Source organism: Passer domesticus, chromosome 6 (genome assembly GCF_036417665.1).
Source record: "Passer domesticus isolate bPasDom1 chromosome 6, bPasDom1.hap1, whole genome shotgun sequence".
Taxonomy (NCBI): domain Eukaryota; kingdom Metazoa; phylum Chordata; class Aves; order Passeriformes; family Passeridae; genus Passer; species Passer domesticus.
The window spans coordinates 41,893,655-41,907,196 of NC_087479.1; the positions used below are offsets into that span (position 1 = coordinate 41,893,655).

Genomic DNA, 13,542 nt, shown 5'->3' on the forward strand with positions numbered 1-13,542 from the left:
TATAACAAATGAGATAATACCACTTGTGTCTACTGGTTGGAAGGGTGTTAAGCTGTGAAAGCCCTTCACTTGGCTCTAGAGAGTCTGAAATGAATTTTCTTTTTCTGGAGCTGAAGGTAGAAGCAAAAGAATTCAAAATGTGAAAGAAAGAAAGTAGATACTGAAATGATGGTGCTGAGCCAGAATAGTTAAGTACTTCCCAACGACTCCACAAAATGGTCATTTCTGTGCACTTTGTCAAGCACTGTCAATGATAAAGTAACAGATGACTTTGAGAATTATATTCTTGACCCTTTCATCACTGTTGTACTCACAGGATGGACTTGACAGGACAGCTAGGAAGGCAATGTGAAACCAGCACTGGAGGCTGCAGTCAAGAAAACTGGTCTTGTTGCAGGAGTGGCTGCTGTCACTGAGGGTAAAGTCAGGTGAACACTGTATAGGTGACAACTTGCAAAAGAAATAAATTGAGAACTATAAAAGGAAGGCAAGAATTCTGAATCAATATGGTTAAAAAAAAAAAAGATGGATGAAAAAGTTTGGACCAAACAGCTTTAAGAAGCTGGCAAACTAAGCAGGATGAGGATGAAAACCTTGTCCTAAGTTTTGAGCAGGAGAAGATTGTCTAGAAACACAGCTGGAAAAATTCCTTTATCTATGCTAGAAAGAGACATTTTCTGCTAACCTGGAAAAGAACTGGTACCCAGGTCAGTGGTAAACGGAGTTCTTGCGCTCCCTGCTGAAATCACCAGTGGAGAATGTATTTGCATTTTATGAAATGGTTTAAAGCCCATCATTCACCTCTTAGATAGTTTTTAGTAATTGCAATGTCTTTAATAAGTAATATAAATCATGAATAGTTCTTGCTAGGAGGCAGGCTTAACTTCAAATATATTTAAAAATATATATATTAGAGTGAAAAAAAAAAATTGTAAGCTGTCCAAAAACCTGAAGCAAGATATGTTTATCTTTTTGTGTCTGGCATATCTAAATATCTCCTCTGGATCTTTGGCATTGAAAGAACCCCAGCGATTTAGATAAAAGGTTTATGATTTTTTTTTCCCTTCAGATGCTTTTAAGAAAATTAGATACTTGTTGGGATAGTTGAACCTTTTTTGAGGCTTTCAGAACATATCAGTAAAAAAATAATGACAGAACAAGTGATTTTTTTGATAGCTATTGCAGAGCATTTAAAGATGTTTGAATCTGTTCCTACAACTAGAAAATTCTCAACATTCATCAGGGAAGAATATTTGAGGAGCAGACTGAATATTTCTGCACAATGTGACTCCAAGGGATAGAGCTTCGAAGAAAATTTTAAGGTACATTGGCAGAGCTCAAGGGGAAGAGTTTGACCCTGTCATAGCCTAAGCGTGTTTTCTCATGAAAAATTCATTCTTCATTCCTAACATTTTGTCACTGAGAGAGAATGTATTTAATGGAAAAAGTAAACTTTTCTATACATCCAGAAAGTAAAATAAATGTAGTATAAAGTGCAGTAGAAGTATATTATCCTATAAAAACTTTGCACTTGAGATAGCTTTGTTTTTCTGATGCTACCAGTCCTCTAAAGTAATTTTTTATTCTTAAATATAAAACTAATGCAAAACCATCTCCAAGAATAATTGCACTTTTTGGTCTGAAATACTCACAGCAAAGGTTTTCTCCTATTGAAATATAAGGGGTTTATCAACCATATCTGCTAGTCTGGCTTTTGAAGAATTTATTTTGATTGAAACACTCTCTGGTCATTTTCAAAGCTATTTTGTTCTTCACACAGGAAAGCCTCAAGCTGATTTTTCAACTTGATGAGGAATTCCTACTGTCTTTTTGGATGGAGGGGAAAATACGCAGTTTAAACAATTGGATAAGACTTGCAGGAAGCTTACTGACATTGTGACGTGCTCATAAACACGACCTTTTAAATTCTGTTGGGCAAATTCATTACCCTTAATTTTTTCTGGTTTTAATCCAGTAAGGCTGGTACTTTAGTTTGGCAAGTATTTTAGTCATTTGTTTAAACTGTCACCTGTACTTGTTGGGAAGAATTTGCTTTCTGTTTGTGAGCATTGCCATAGAGATGTGTGGCTACATAAGACCTCAGTACAGAACAACTCATAGGCAGACTTTAGTGCAAAACTGGATGAAACTCATGGGAATAAGGAGGCTTAGAAATTCTGGAAGAAATCTCTGCAGGTGCTTTCTAAAATTAGGTGTAAATAGCATGAGGGAACCTAGAGCCAAAAAAATAAGAGAATGGGGAAAAGCAATATTTTTTAACCTGCTGGAAAAATATTACTGATGCCAAGTCTGCTGTTAGTACTGACTCGTGTTGACAGCTATTGATAGATCAGAATTTGTAGATGCCTACAGGGTCAATTGTTGTTATATTAACATTTGTATGTCAGACTATAAATCTGTGTGACATTTGGTATTAAAACTACAAATCCTGATCTAAAGAGCTTATAAACTAGTTTGAATCATTGGAAAGAAATAACATAAAGTGACAACAGTCCAATATTTTGTCTTTGCCATGAAAGTTGAAAGACTTTCTTTGCCAACAAGCAAAGTGTCTGCTCTATTTCTAATGACTGACAGAAGTTGATTTGGATACCAGTTTTGGGTGGATTCTTTCCTCACAAATGAGGAATACAAATATCACATATAGAAGATTAAATTAAAAAGCTGATGTTTTTATTTTTAAGTTGCCTCAATAACTGGAGTTTGAAGATTATTTTGAAATTCTTTAAGTCAAGCAAATAATATTCCCCTTGTGTGTTCATTAGTGTATTATCATGGCATCTTACATTAAAAACTAGAAGATGCCTAAGTATTTGCTGGTTCAGAAAGATCCTTTGCCAATACCTTCATTCACCCAGTTAAACTGCATCAGCACCAGCCTGTCCTGAAACTGAGTGCTGGATCACATGCCTGTGGGGAGATTTCCTGAGCTGGGAAGACTTCAGGAGTGCTGAGACTGGCTGGAGCTGCTGCTGCCAGAAAACAGGCTGGCCAGGGAAGTGGTTGAGTTACCATCCCTGGTAACACCATCAGTGTTTCAGTGACCCTATCGTAATCTGTCCTGAAGAGCACCCATGACTTGACCAAAAAAAAAAAAATCATATTGGATGAGGTATTCTGGAAGTTCCTTGTCAATGAGCATAGTTATTAAAATGTGGGGCATTTTTTTGAGGAGGTAGAAGGTGAAAAGTGAAAAACATCACTAGCTTAGAAATAAATGCATAATCAAGTAAGGAAATACTGCATCTGCAGAATGCAGTCTCCACATCTTGTTCTTTGAGTAGGTGGAATAAGATCTTTGAATAAGCATTTTGGAAAAAACATGTTCTCAAGTAATTTTTGTAGATCTTGCGGTTTGATGTCTTATATATTGTTTTCCTAAGTTAAGACTACTCTAAACTTACTATATGATGCCCTTGACATCAGAAAAGGGCATCATATAGTAAGTTTAGAGTAGTCTTAACTTAGACTGTATCAGAAGAAAAAGCTATTTTTATCAGTTTCTTCAATCTGTTTTATTTCAGGAAGGGTTCTTTTAGAGTATTCCCCTTGTGGTCTCCTATCAGAGACCAAGGAATTGTATCAGGATTTCTTTTACAAACTGTCTATGCTGACCAAGTAGTAGTCTCTAGTCAAGATAGGCAATCCTGTTTGGATTGCTTGGTAGTTCTAGAAGTCTCATCCTGGGAAGAATTTCCCATCCCTAGCCTGGAAGTGCTATCAATTGATCTGGGACATAATGTTTGAGGTTTGTGAAAAGATGAGTTGTGGTGTGTCCTTGACAAAATAACTCCAACCCTCCCTGGCGTATTTTATAATGTTAAGAAGCACAAAAGCATGTACATTCTTTTCTGTATGAACTACAAATAGTACATTTTTCATTTAACTAGCAAAATTTCTAGTGGCTGCCTTCCTACAGGATGACGCCTTGTAAAAAACACCCTGGATAGATGCTAGTGTAAGGAACGTCATTTGGAAGTTTGTTTGTTCACTCTTTACAATGTTACTTCAATTTTGCTAGAGATTTATGCTTTGAGGTGATATGTCACAGGTGATGATGAGTGCAGCATGGTCTTAAAAGAAAAATGTAGAGGAAAAATCTCTAATATACTGATAAATGCTAAAAGATGTTTCCCTGAGTAGAAACTTTTTGGATACTGAGAAAAGCATGTCCTGTTGAGTTGCCAGAAATGCTACTTTCTTGGCAATAACTTTACATTCCTTGAAAATTAACGTAGATGCTAATGCTCCATAGCTTTAAATGAAATGCAGATAAAATATGCAAGCAACAGAAATATGATGTTCTATGCCTTTATCTAGCTTTATAAATTTATAATCCAGTACTGTTTGTGTCAAAAACCAGTAAAAATCAAAACAACTGAGACACATGGGTTTCACTTGAATTAAGTGCTCTGCTTAGGAAGCTTGGAAATGAAATGAATGATTAGGAATCAGGGACTTTGAGAGGACTTAATTGGAATTAGAATGAATGTGGGGAAGATAACCTACTCTTGTACACACATAAGAAGAATAGGAAGTGAATGCTTATTTCAATTTGTTCTCACTGTCTTGTAAAATATATCTAGGGTGATTGATTAAAAAAAAAGCCCGCCTAGTTGAAATAGTTACATAACAGGTTTTTTTTTGTTTGGTTTTTTTTTTTTTGGATATGGATCTGGTTACTGATTTGAGAGGGTAGAAGAAAAAGACAGAGATAGATGAGGATGAGGGAAAGCTCATGTTAAAAAGCAATATAGTACATAGGAAAGCTCATGTTAAAAAGCAGTTTAGGGAATGCACAGTTTCTCCCCAGTACTTTGAATGCTGGGAGGTGTGTCACAATTTGAATCTATCCTTGAACACATTTCTTTCTCTGAAGAAGGGAGCTTCCTTTGCTTTTCTCCATTTGAATGTATGAACCCTGACACACACCTTTTAATTTTATAAATAAGTTTAAGTATCAAAGCACTGAAAAAAACTGTACTTTTGCTTTTGTTCTGTTTCTCAAAGAAAAGCAGGGAGGTAACAGAATGTATGATGAAGAGTAGGACTAAGTAGCAACTTCATGTTTTGGCTGCTTTACATTTTACAAGCGAATCCAATGCACTGTTGAGTGCTCATCCTTAACTACCCAAAGAGAATAAAAGAAAGCCCAGTTAGAAGGAATAACATTCCTCTTTGAGCATGAAAGACTCAGACATTTGAACAGCAGTCTGATTGTCATTACTTCTTTCAGCTGTCCTGGTTATCAAGTTGGAAATGGATTATTTCTTAGTTTTGCATCATTTCAAAATTCATAATGATAAATGTTTTTTAATGGTCAAAGATGTCTGTCTGTAATAATAAAGTGAAAATATAATGAGTTGTTCAGTCAGCTTCTAGGTTAGACTTCTAAGGTAAAAGAAAAACAGAAACACTGTTGAACAAGATAACCCTTCACTCTCTCCATGAAATGTACCTGCCTGCATGCCTTTTCAGTTTTACCTTAATTGCCAATTGATTTCCAGAATTTATTTCTATATAAGCTCTGATTTTTTGAGCAGGGTTAGCTCTGAATTATACCACATCTAGACATGTCTGAATTTCAGCTTCTGGGCAACATGATTGAACTCTGAATAGCCTAGCTTATTTCCAAAACCTGTATGACAGACTGGTTGTGTGGCATGCTTCAGCTTTAGCATACTAATACGCCAACTAAGGAAGCAATTTCCATTGTGATTTTTAGGTGGCTGCCTTTTCCAGAATAGCAAGCTTAGCTCAGCATGCAGAGTCACACAGGGTCCTGACATTCAGATACAAAAGTACACTTCCACCAACGTGAGCCAATTGTCAAAGTGGTTAGAATTACAAATTCCCACCATTTTACACCAGTTCTGGAAGTCACGATGAATTCTTTGATCAAATGGAATTCCAAATACTTTTACATAATGTCTTTCTCTTTTCCCAACACAGTAATTAGATTTCTCTGCTTCTGCTAAATTCTTGATTGCCACTTAATTTCTGAAACTAAATTTTGAAACAAAAAAAAGTGAGGCATCCTAACTGCTGCTGTGTTGATCAGTTCAATATTGAATCCTTGGTTTATGACTCCTTTATTTTAATTTCCTATAGACAGATCAAAATATTAGCGCTGGAAGTACTTTTGTAATGTTTCTATCTTTCTTCAGGCCCTTTTATCTAAAGAATACTTGGTTCTAGAGAACTAGGACTGAAAGTTAAGGGATTTTTCTCCCAAGTCTAAATTTCCCTTTGGTCAGTAACTTTATTTTAGGTTGTAGTGGTTACTGAATAAGTCTCACTTCTACATCTCTTGTTCATAATGGATTGATGAACCAAAAGGTATCCATAAATGTGTAATATTTCATACCCTAATATGGAAGGGTTAGAATGCTGACACACAAATGGTGGCAGTGTCCATGAGAATAATGCCATCCTACTGTTCTCTCACTATTGCTATTAAGTTTCAGAGCTCCCATTAATCATAAAGTCAGAATCAATATGTGCTGGACTGTCTATACTATTTGAATACTCACAAGCAGTGTCCTTTTTCAGAAAACTTTTTCAAGTAGTATCCGTTTCATTTCTTCCTTTCAAAAAAGTTACTTTTCTAACTCATGAAGAAAGAGTGAAAGAACATAACATCAGAGAGTAGAGCAAATGGAATATATTTATCACTTATTTTCTTGTTTTTACACCTCTCTGAATAATGCCGATAGCAAAAATATCATGTCCTAGAATCAGGTAATAAATGAAGTAAATAAGTTGGCAGGTAAAATTCTGAAAAATACATAGTAGTATCCTCACAAAATCCTGAGCAGATCAGATTGTTGGTTTACTAGACTGTTGTTTGATTTCTTGCTGTTACTTTAATCTTTCTAAAAAATCAGATTTCGGCTACCCACTGCTCCTGTGAAATCAGTGGGAGCTGCAGATATTTAGCACAAAGTGTTTGTGGTTCTTAGTATTTGAAGCTTTGTATTGAAAATAAAATTTCCTTGTATTGTGTATTTGATAATAAAAAGGTGGTAGTTACTATAGCCAAAGTATCTTACATCTTCAGAGATAAATGTCCTACAGAGTTCTCAAATCACAAAATTAGTCATTTAGGTTGTTTTTGATTTTCCCTTTAAAATAATGCATAAATGAACAGGTGGCAAATAATCCAAACCCTGTGAAATTCTGATGAATTCATAAAATCTGATGAATACTTTTAAAGTACTGTCAGTTTCTTAGGCACAAACCTCTTGCCCATTGACATGTTATGTGCTATCTACCAATCTTTGACAGAGCAAGAGCCTGATAAGCAAAATTCAACAGAGGACAAAGACAGACAATGATATCTGACAACAGTAAATCTTTCAACACCCATTTTCCTCTATATGTGCAGGGAAAGGAGCGATATAAAAAGAGCAATGACTCTGCATGGGTAGAGGCGTGATAATTAACTACTTATTTCAAATCTACTTATACATTCATGATCTAATTGTGCAGTCCTAATTCTGTGAAAGACAAAATTGCACAGGAAGTAGTAGACAGCAAAAAAACAGTTCTCTTAAGTGGACAGCTTCTCAGTACAGCTCAGTTTTCATATATCTTCAAGTAGTCACAGGGATAGCTATGAATCATGTAGAATAACTGCATTATGAGGTAAAGAAAATAACAGAGGCAGGATGGGAGAGGAAGATGGATATTTTTCAGTTGATATCTAGAAAACGTTTTGTAATGAAGAGGTTATTGTTATTGGAAAATAACAATAGCAAATTGTTATTGTAGGAAGGTAAAGAAAAGATTTTCACTGGTTTCTTTGCAATGCCTTTTTACTTCAGTGTGATGCGTGGAGGCTTCCCAAAAACTCTAGTAATTTGGAGGATGGGGTTTTTTTTTAGCAAACTTGCTTCCATTATAAACTTGAACAGAGGTTAAATTGAGAGGATGTTTTGGCAAAGATTTTGTGCCCTTTAACTTTGATTATTCATATTCCCAGGAAGAGAACTATATATTAATTTTTCATTGGTGCCAAGAAGCACAAGAAAAAGATCCTTAGTCTTTTATGTTTCAGCTCAACTTTTTTGCAACCTCTGCAGTACCTATTTCCAAAGCTGCTGTCCTTTAGAAAGTTAAGTATTACTTCAGAGATGAAGCTTAGAGTTATTACAAGTAGGAGTTTTTAAGTGAAACAGAAGACAAAGTGAAAGATGGATGTTATGTAGGATACAATAGTGGTGAATATAACTGGATCCAGAGTACAGATATATAATGTGTTTACAAAATGGGTTTTAAGACCCTTCTTGGTTAACAGACATAAATTGGCAGGAAAAAAAAAAGAGTAGGTTATTGCATGCTGTTTCATGATTTGGTGTGGTTTTGGGGTGGCTACAATTTCCTCTCAGCACCTGTTGCAAGTCTCACTCTTTTCAAGGGATGTTTTCAGCGGGTTACTGATACTTTTTGAAATGGATTCTGCCTTGTGTCTTGGTTGACCTGCTAGAGTTACATTTTTAAGGGCTACTTCTCCAAAATTTTCTGATTGAGCCTTTTATTGGCAGATAATAGGCTTTGACAAGTTATGCTTGATCCTGGACTTGACAATGTATTATTTCTATTAATGATACCTTGTGTTGTGGATGCTTGTGTAATTCTCTTGCATATCCCAGTGTCTCACACAAAGGTCGTCTGGGGGCATCCAGAAATACATACATTTTAAATCTCTCTTTATATTTGTGATTTGGGCGTTAGTAGACCTATTAGCAGTGCAGAGATTTTCAACTTTTTCTGACTAGCATACTGAAAAGCTGTTAGAATCAGCATTCAAGTTGCATTGATTTTAAACAAATAATTAAAGTTCATGTCCTAACAAATCGATTTGGGCTGAACAGCCCCATAACTGCTACAAAATCACTGAACCAAGTGAAGACACAATGAGTTCAGTTATCAAGCTTGTGTCATTCATCAAAAAGTTTATCTGAGTCATCATTTTTTGCTTAGTAATAATTGCTCTCATTCATCCTTTGTTCTGCCATTATTGTTTTTCTATTTCATTTATTGTAAACCAGTCTCATCAAGATAAATAGTTGGGATTTTGAGTTAAAAATGTGCCTTGGAGCAACAAACGAGCGGTGCTATAACACATTTTATAGTGCTGTCCATGCTTGGGAGTGTGCTCTCCAGGGGCATGGATCAGAGCTGCTCAGCCTGAGCTTGCAGCAGGTGATTAACATGCCACCTGTGGAGCACAAAGGACTGGTTTGTTTGTTCTGCAGAGAAGCTTTAGCAAAGCTTTTTTTTTTTTTTTTTTTTTTTTTTTTTTACAACATGGTTCTCTTTCTCTGAGGTGCAAAAGACCATCTAGGCTGCAATACTTCTCCGATATAAATAGTAACTTTTTCCCTAAACAAAAATGGGTGCATACTCACATTACATTTTTTTTACTCTGATAGGAAAAAGGCTTTCACTGCTATTACTTGCTCTATGTGCAAAATTTAAAAAAAAATTACTACCACAAAATGCTAATGAGTGCTGTGATTGTGTGGGACTTGGATTAGCTATCTGCACTAAGAAAGAAAATTATACCATCAGATAAATGTATGGTGTGTGTCTGCTTGTATACTTATGGCTCTTGTAATGTAGTAAGTAGAAGTAGTACTGATTTACATATTTCCTGGCACATTATCCAGGCTGATTTATTTACCAAAATTGCTGATATTCACACAACTCAGAGTGGCAGGACTTCCCAGGGTAGTATCTACCTTGTTTAAATGATCTAATCAACCTGGATTAGATCTATTGCTAGTGCAAGAGTAATTTGGAGGGAGGAAGGCTGCTAGTGTTATTGCTCATTATTAATCTTTGACCTGGAAGAAGAAGATTAATAATCTCTTTGATCCATACTTTTGAATTATATTTTCATTTAAGAGATTTGCCATATCTTTGATAATATTTTGTATCTGTCTTTTGACTTTTATTGATTTTATATAAATTGTCTTTGGAAATGTTAAGCTACTGAACATTATGATAATGTAAGAAGTCTTTTTTAACGTATTTTAACATAACCATAATTTTATTTTTGCTGTTTGTTCTTGCATCCTTTGTTTAATATGGGTGGATTAAAAGTGCTTACTTCCTCACAGGTCTCTCAGAAGTGACAGAAGTTTTATGCAAAAAGTTGTTGGCAGTTTAGGCAAAAGTTAAGTAATAACAAACTCTGAGTGGCTGTAATATGGTTGGAGTTAGCCCAGCCATAATTAGCCTGTTAGGGAATCTGAAGAAATGTAGGTAAACTTTCATTTTCCCAGCTGATGTAGCCTTTATTATGGAGTTCACTGTCCCTCATTGTGGGAATTGCTCTGCAATTAAGTGTGAAATATTAGGTAGGATTTAATGCTTTGTTTTCTTGTGAAAAGGACTGAAGGAATGATTTCTATGGTACTAGGCTACACTATGTTAAAGGAAGTCTCATTTCTCTGATGCATTGAGGCACAAGAGGTTATGCTTGTACTCAAAAATTCTATTATATTTTCGACCACTTTTTCCAAGAAGGTCTTGTGAGTTAGAGACAGCTAGTGGGCGAAGTATTACTCTTTCTCCTTGGTTAGGAACAAACACAGAGCAACTGTTGAAGACAGAGGACAGGGGTGTAGGTAATAAATTCTGTGGCTTACGTGTGAAGTAATTTGAGACTCAGTCCAGCATAATGATTTGAAGACTGTCTTTTTTGTGGTAATGAGTTTTCCTGCCCTGTTCCTGCAACTTTCCATGTCAAATCATAGTATCTTTGCTGTGTTTGCATTACGAGTAACTTCTCTTTGGGAAAGAGGTGCAGTTTATTGTTAAGATTTTATAAGAAAGTTGCAGCAGTCCTCTATATACTTTCATCAGTAAATCATAAATTTGACATCAACCTCAAGTTTAGAACTGTAATTTTAAGTGATTGCTGTAACTGTTTAATTGATTAAAACAGTCAAATTAGTTATGTTATATCTTTCTCAGAAAGAAAAATGCTTTGTTTAGGGAGGCGAGAAGACCCTGCATGTAGCTGTGTGGACTTTGTCCGGTTTAGAAATAAGTGGACTTGTTTTTAAGATCTTGTCAATTAGCACAGAAAAATAATTCTGGCACTTAGCCTTAGGATATCCCAAGTCCCTCAGGTCATTGAAATTATATCCATGAAGAATATAAACTACTCTTCTTAAAATATCTTGAATTGTGACTCTTCAGTGAAACCATCTTCCTCTTTACCTTCTTCAATCCAGTGATGTCAAAGTGATTGCAAGCATCTTCTTGCGGACATCCCCTCTGAACACTATTTTCTTTTTAGTACGCTCTCTTTATGCTGTTTTTTGTGGTTTGATGTACCTCAAGCAAGAATGAGTACACAACTGGATCTTCTACCCCATGAATCCATGTATATAGCTTTTGGATTTTTTGTTTCTTGTCAGAATACAGACACCATGTGCATATGTGCAGTACATGTACTCTCCTGATTATATCTGACAGATGTGTGTATGATCTCACTAGGAAGATTTTGAGTTCATTTCATAAAGAGAGGATTCATTCAGATCATTAAATCCTACACAGTTCTATTTAATAAAACAAAATCTGCCTGCACAGCGTTGAATCCTTTCTGTGACGCAGACAACTTCACCTTCTCCCAGCTTGTTGAATCACTAAGCAAATTTTTAATACCAAATTTATTTGGATAGCCTTGATTGTAGACAGTATAAGTAGGTATGGGCATTGGATGGTACATTCCTGTAGAATGTTTTATTTTGGATGTGATGTCAAAATACTGTAGTTCCAGAATGTAGGTGAAGTTACTTAATAATCATTTATTTGTGCAAATAATAAAGAAAAACCTTACTGGTGCTCAGTTTTGGGGACTTGAGCATCTGATTGTGAGAAAATACTGATTGTGGGAGAAATTCTGTATCTTTTCTGTATTCAATTTTGCAGTACGCAGTTTTCTCTGTCTGTATCAGACAATGTCCGATATCAATTATATATCAATGCATGGTATAAAAGAAGCTTCTTTCTACACTTTGTTTCATTTTTTTCTTACACCTTGCCCAGGTGTAATCATGTTGTTCTGTAAAATCATGAATCCTGAGATATTCTACAAAAATTATTTAACGTACTAGTCAATTAATTTGAGGCTTTCTTTTTACAGATGCTTTTGGAGGTCTGTGTCACTGATTTCAAAGGTTCCCCTTTCAGCTATTTAGTCATTAATAATGTTACAAGCTTTGTCTTGTGTTCTGTCTCTAGTTCTAAGCAACACTGAGGAAAAGGTAGGTCTTCTTTTGAGTATTAAATCTCAAAATAATGATTATTATTGTACAATTTTTCTGACTCTTGTTTAGTTCTCTACTGGTGTTTCAGTACAGTTCGAATTGGTTTAACTTGTTACTAATGCCTGCAGTAATGCTTATACAAATAGTATTTTAAGCTACAAAATATGAACTGAATTTAATTTTCCTCTAATTTTCCATGGATTTTCTCTTAATGAGAAGGACATTTTTAAAAATAGAGAGATTTTCTGCTGTGTTTGCTCCTTTTTCTACCACTGCAGTTTCTTTTCATCTGGCCTCTTTCCTCTTTTTCACATTTTCATGTGATGTAGAACACTAAACAGAGAGAAGAAACATATGAAGGAAAATTTAAATAGTCAGAAATGTTATGTTTTTCTAATGAGAAACAGTCAATGGAGTTTTGGGATAAATGCTTATTTTGAATGCTACAAAGCATTGGTTTATAATGCTCAGTATGATAGATTTTGGCTTTCTAACAGCACTGCTCTATTATTGTCAGAACAGGTCTGGGTTCCCAAAACACTGATCCTTTGAAGGTGTTAGAAGATGCAAAGGAGTAAGCAATCCTTTAACCTCACAAGTTGTAGAAATAAAAAATGAACATGTTGGGTTTATTACATTTTATTAAGAGACCTCCTGGTAAATACCATATGCAAGCCAAACCCTGTCTATGTGTCTTTCTCTTTGAACAGCTTTTTGTTGTTCTACCTTTTCACTTGTTATAAGTATAGAAACACAAAGTTGTCAGCCTGTAAGCATTTTTTCACTTTGGCAAAAAAGTGGTACAGAACCACTATGTGGCATCATAGTGATGATTGAGCTGTTGCTGAAACACGGCTACTTTGACAGGTGAGACCCAGTAGAGGGGTAGGTCTGTTCTGTGGAACAGAATGGAAAATGGAAAATTATACATACATTTGTTTTCTTTTCTAAATGAATCAGAATAATTCAAAGTTGCATGAATTATAAGAACATTCAAATAAATAGAAGTGTATTAAAAGATGGGTTGAGGCCAGTATAAGATTTACAGTGTTTCTTTACTTATCTCTTGTGTGATCTGGACCTGCCCTTGTTCATCTTGTATCATTTGCTTCCAATTGTTTTCCCTTGGGAAACTACTCTTGCCAAAGTAGCCCCAGAAAATGCTTCACTTTTAAAGTATCCCAATTTATTTTCTAATACGGTCAGTGAGTCTACCATTTTTCCTTCATCTTCC

At 35.3% G+C, this 13,542-nt stretch overlaps 1 protein-coding gene across 11 annotated transcripts in view; it reads left to right on the forward strand.

Annotated features, from left to right (window-relative positions):
* LRRC4C (leucine rich repeat containing 4C) overlaps positions 1–13,542 on the forward strand; it is a 490,575-nt gene that overhangs the window by 119,154 nt on the left and 357,879 nt on the right. For 2 of the 11 annotated variants that reach the window (XM_064424962.1, XM_064424964.1), the window contains one exon: positions 12,185–12,305. The exons of the other annotated variants lie outside the window; for them this stretch is intronic. The gene's annotated coding sequence lies outside the window, so the exon portion shown is untranslated. Of the gene's footprint in view, positions 1–12,184; positions 12,306–13,542 lie in introns of those variants that run through there. 11 annotated transcript variants of the gene reach the window in all.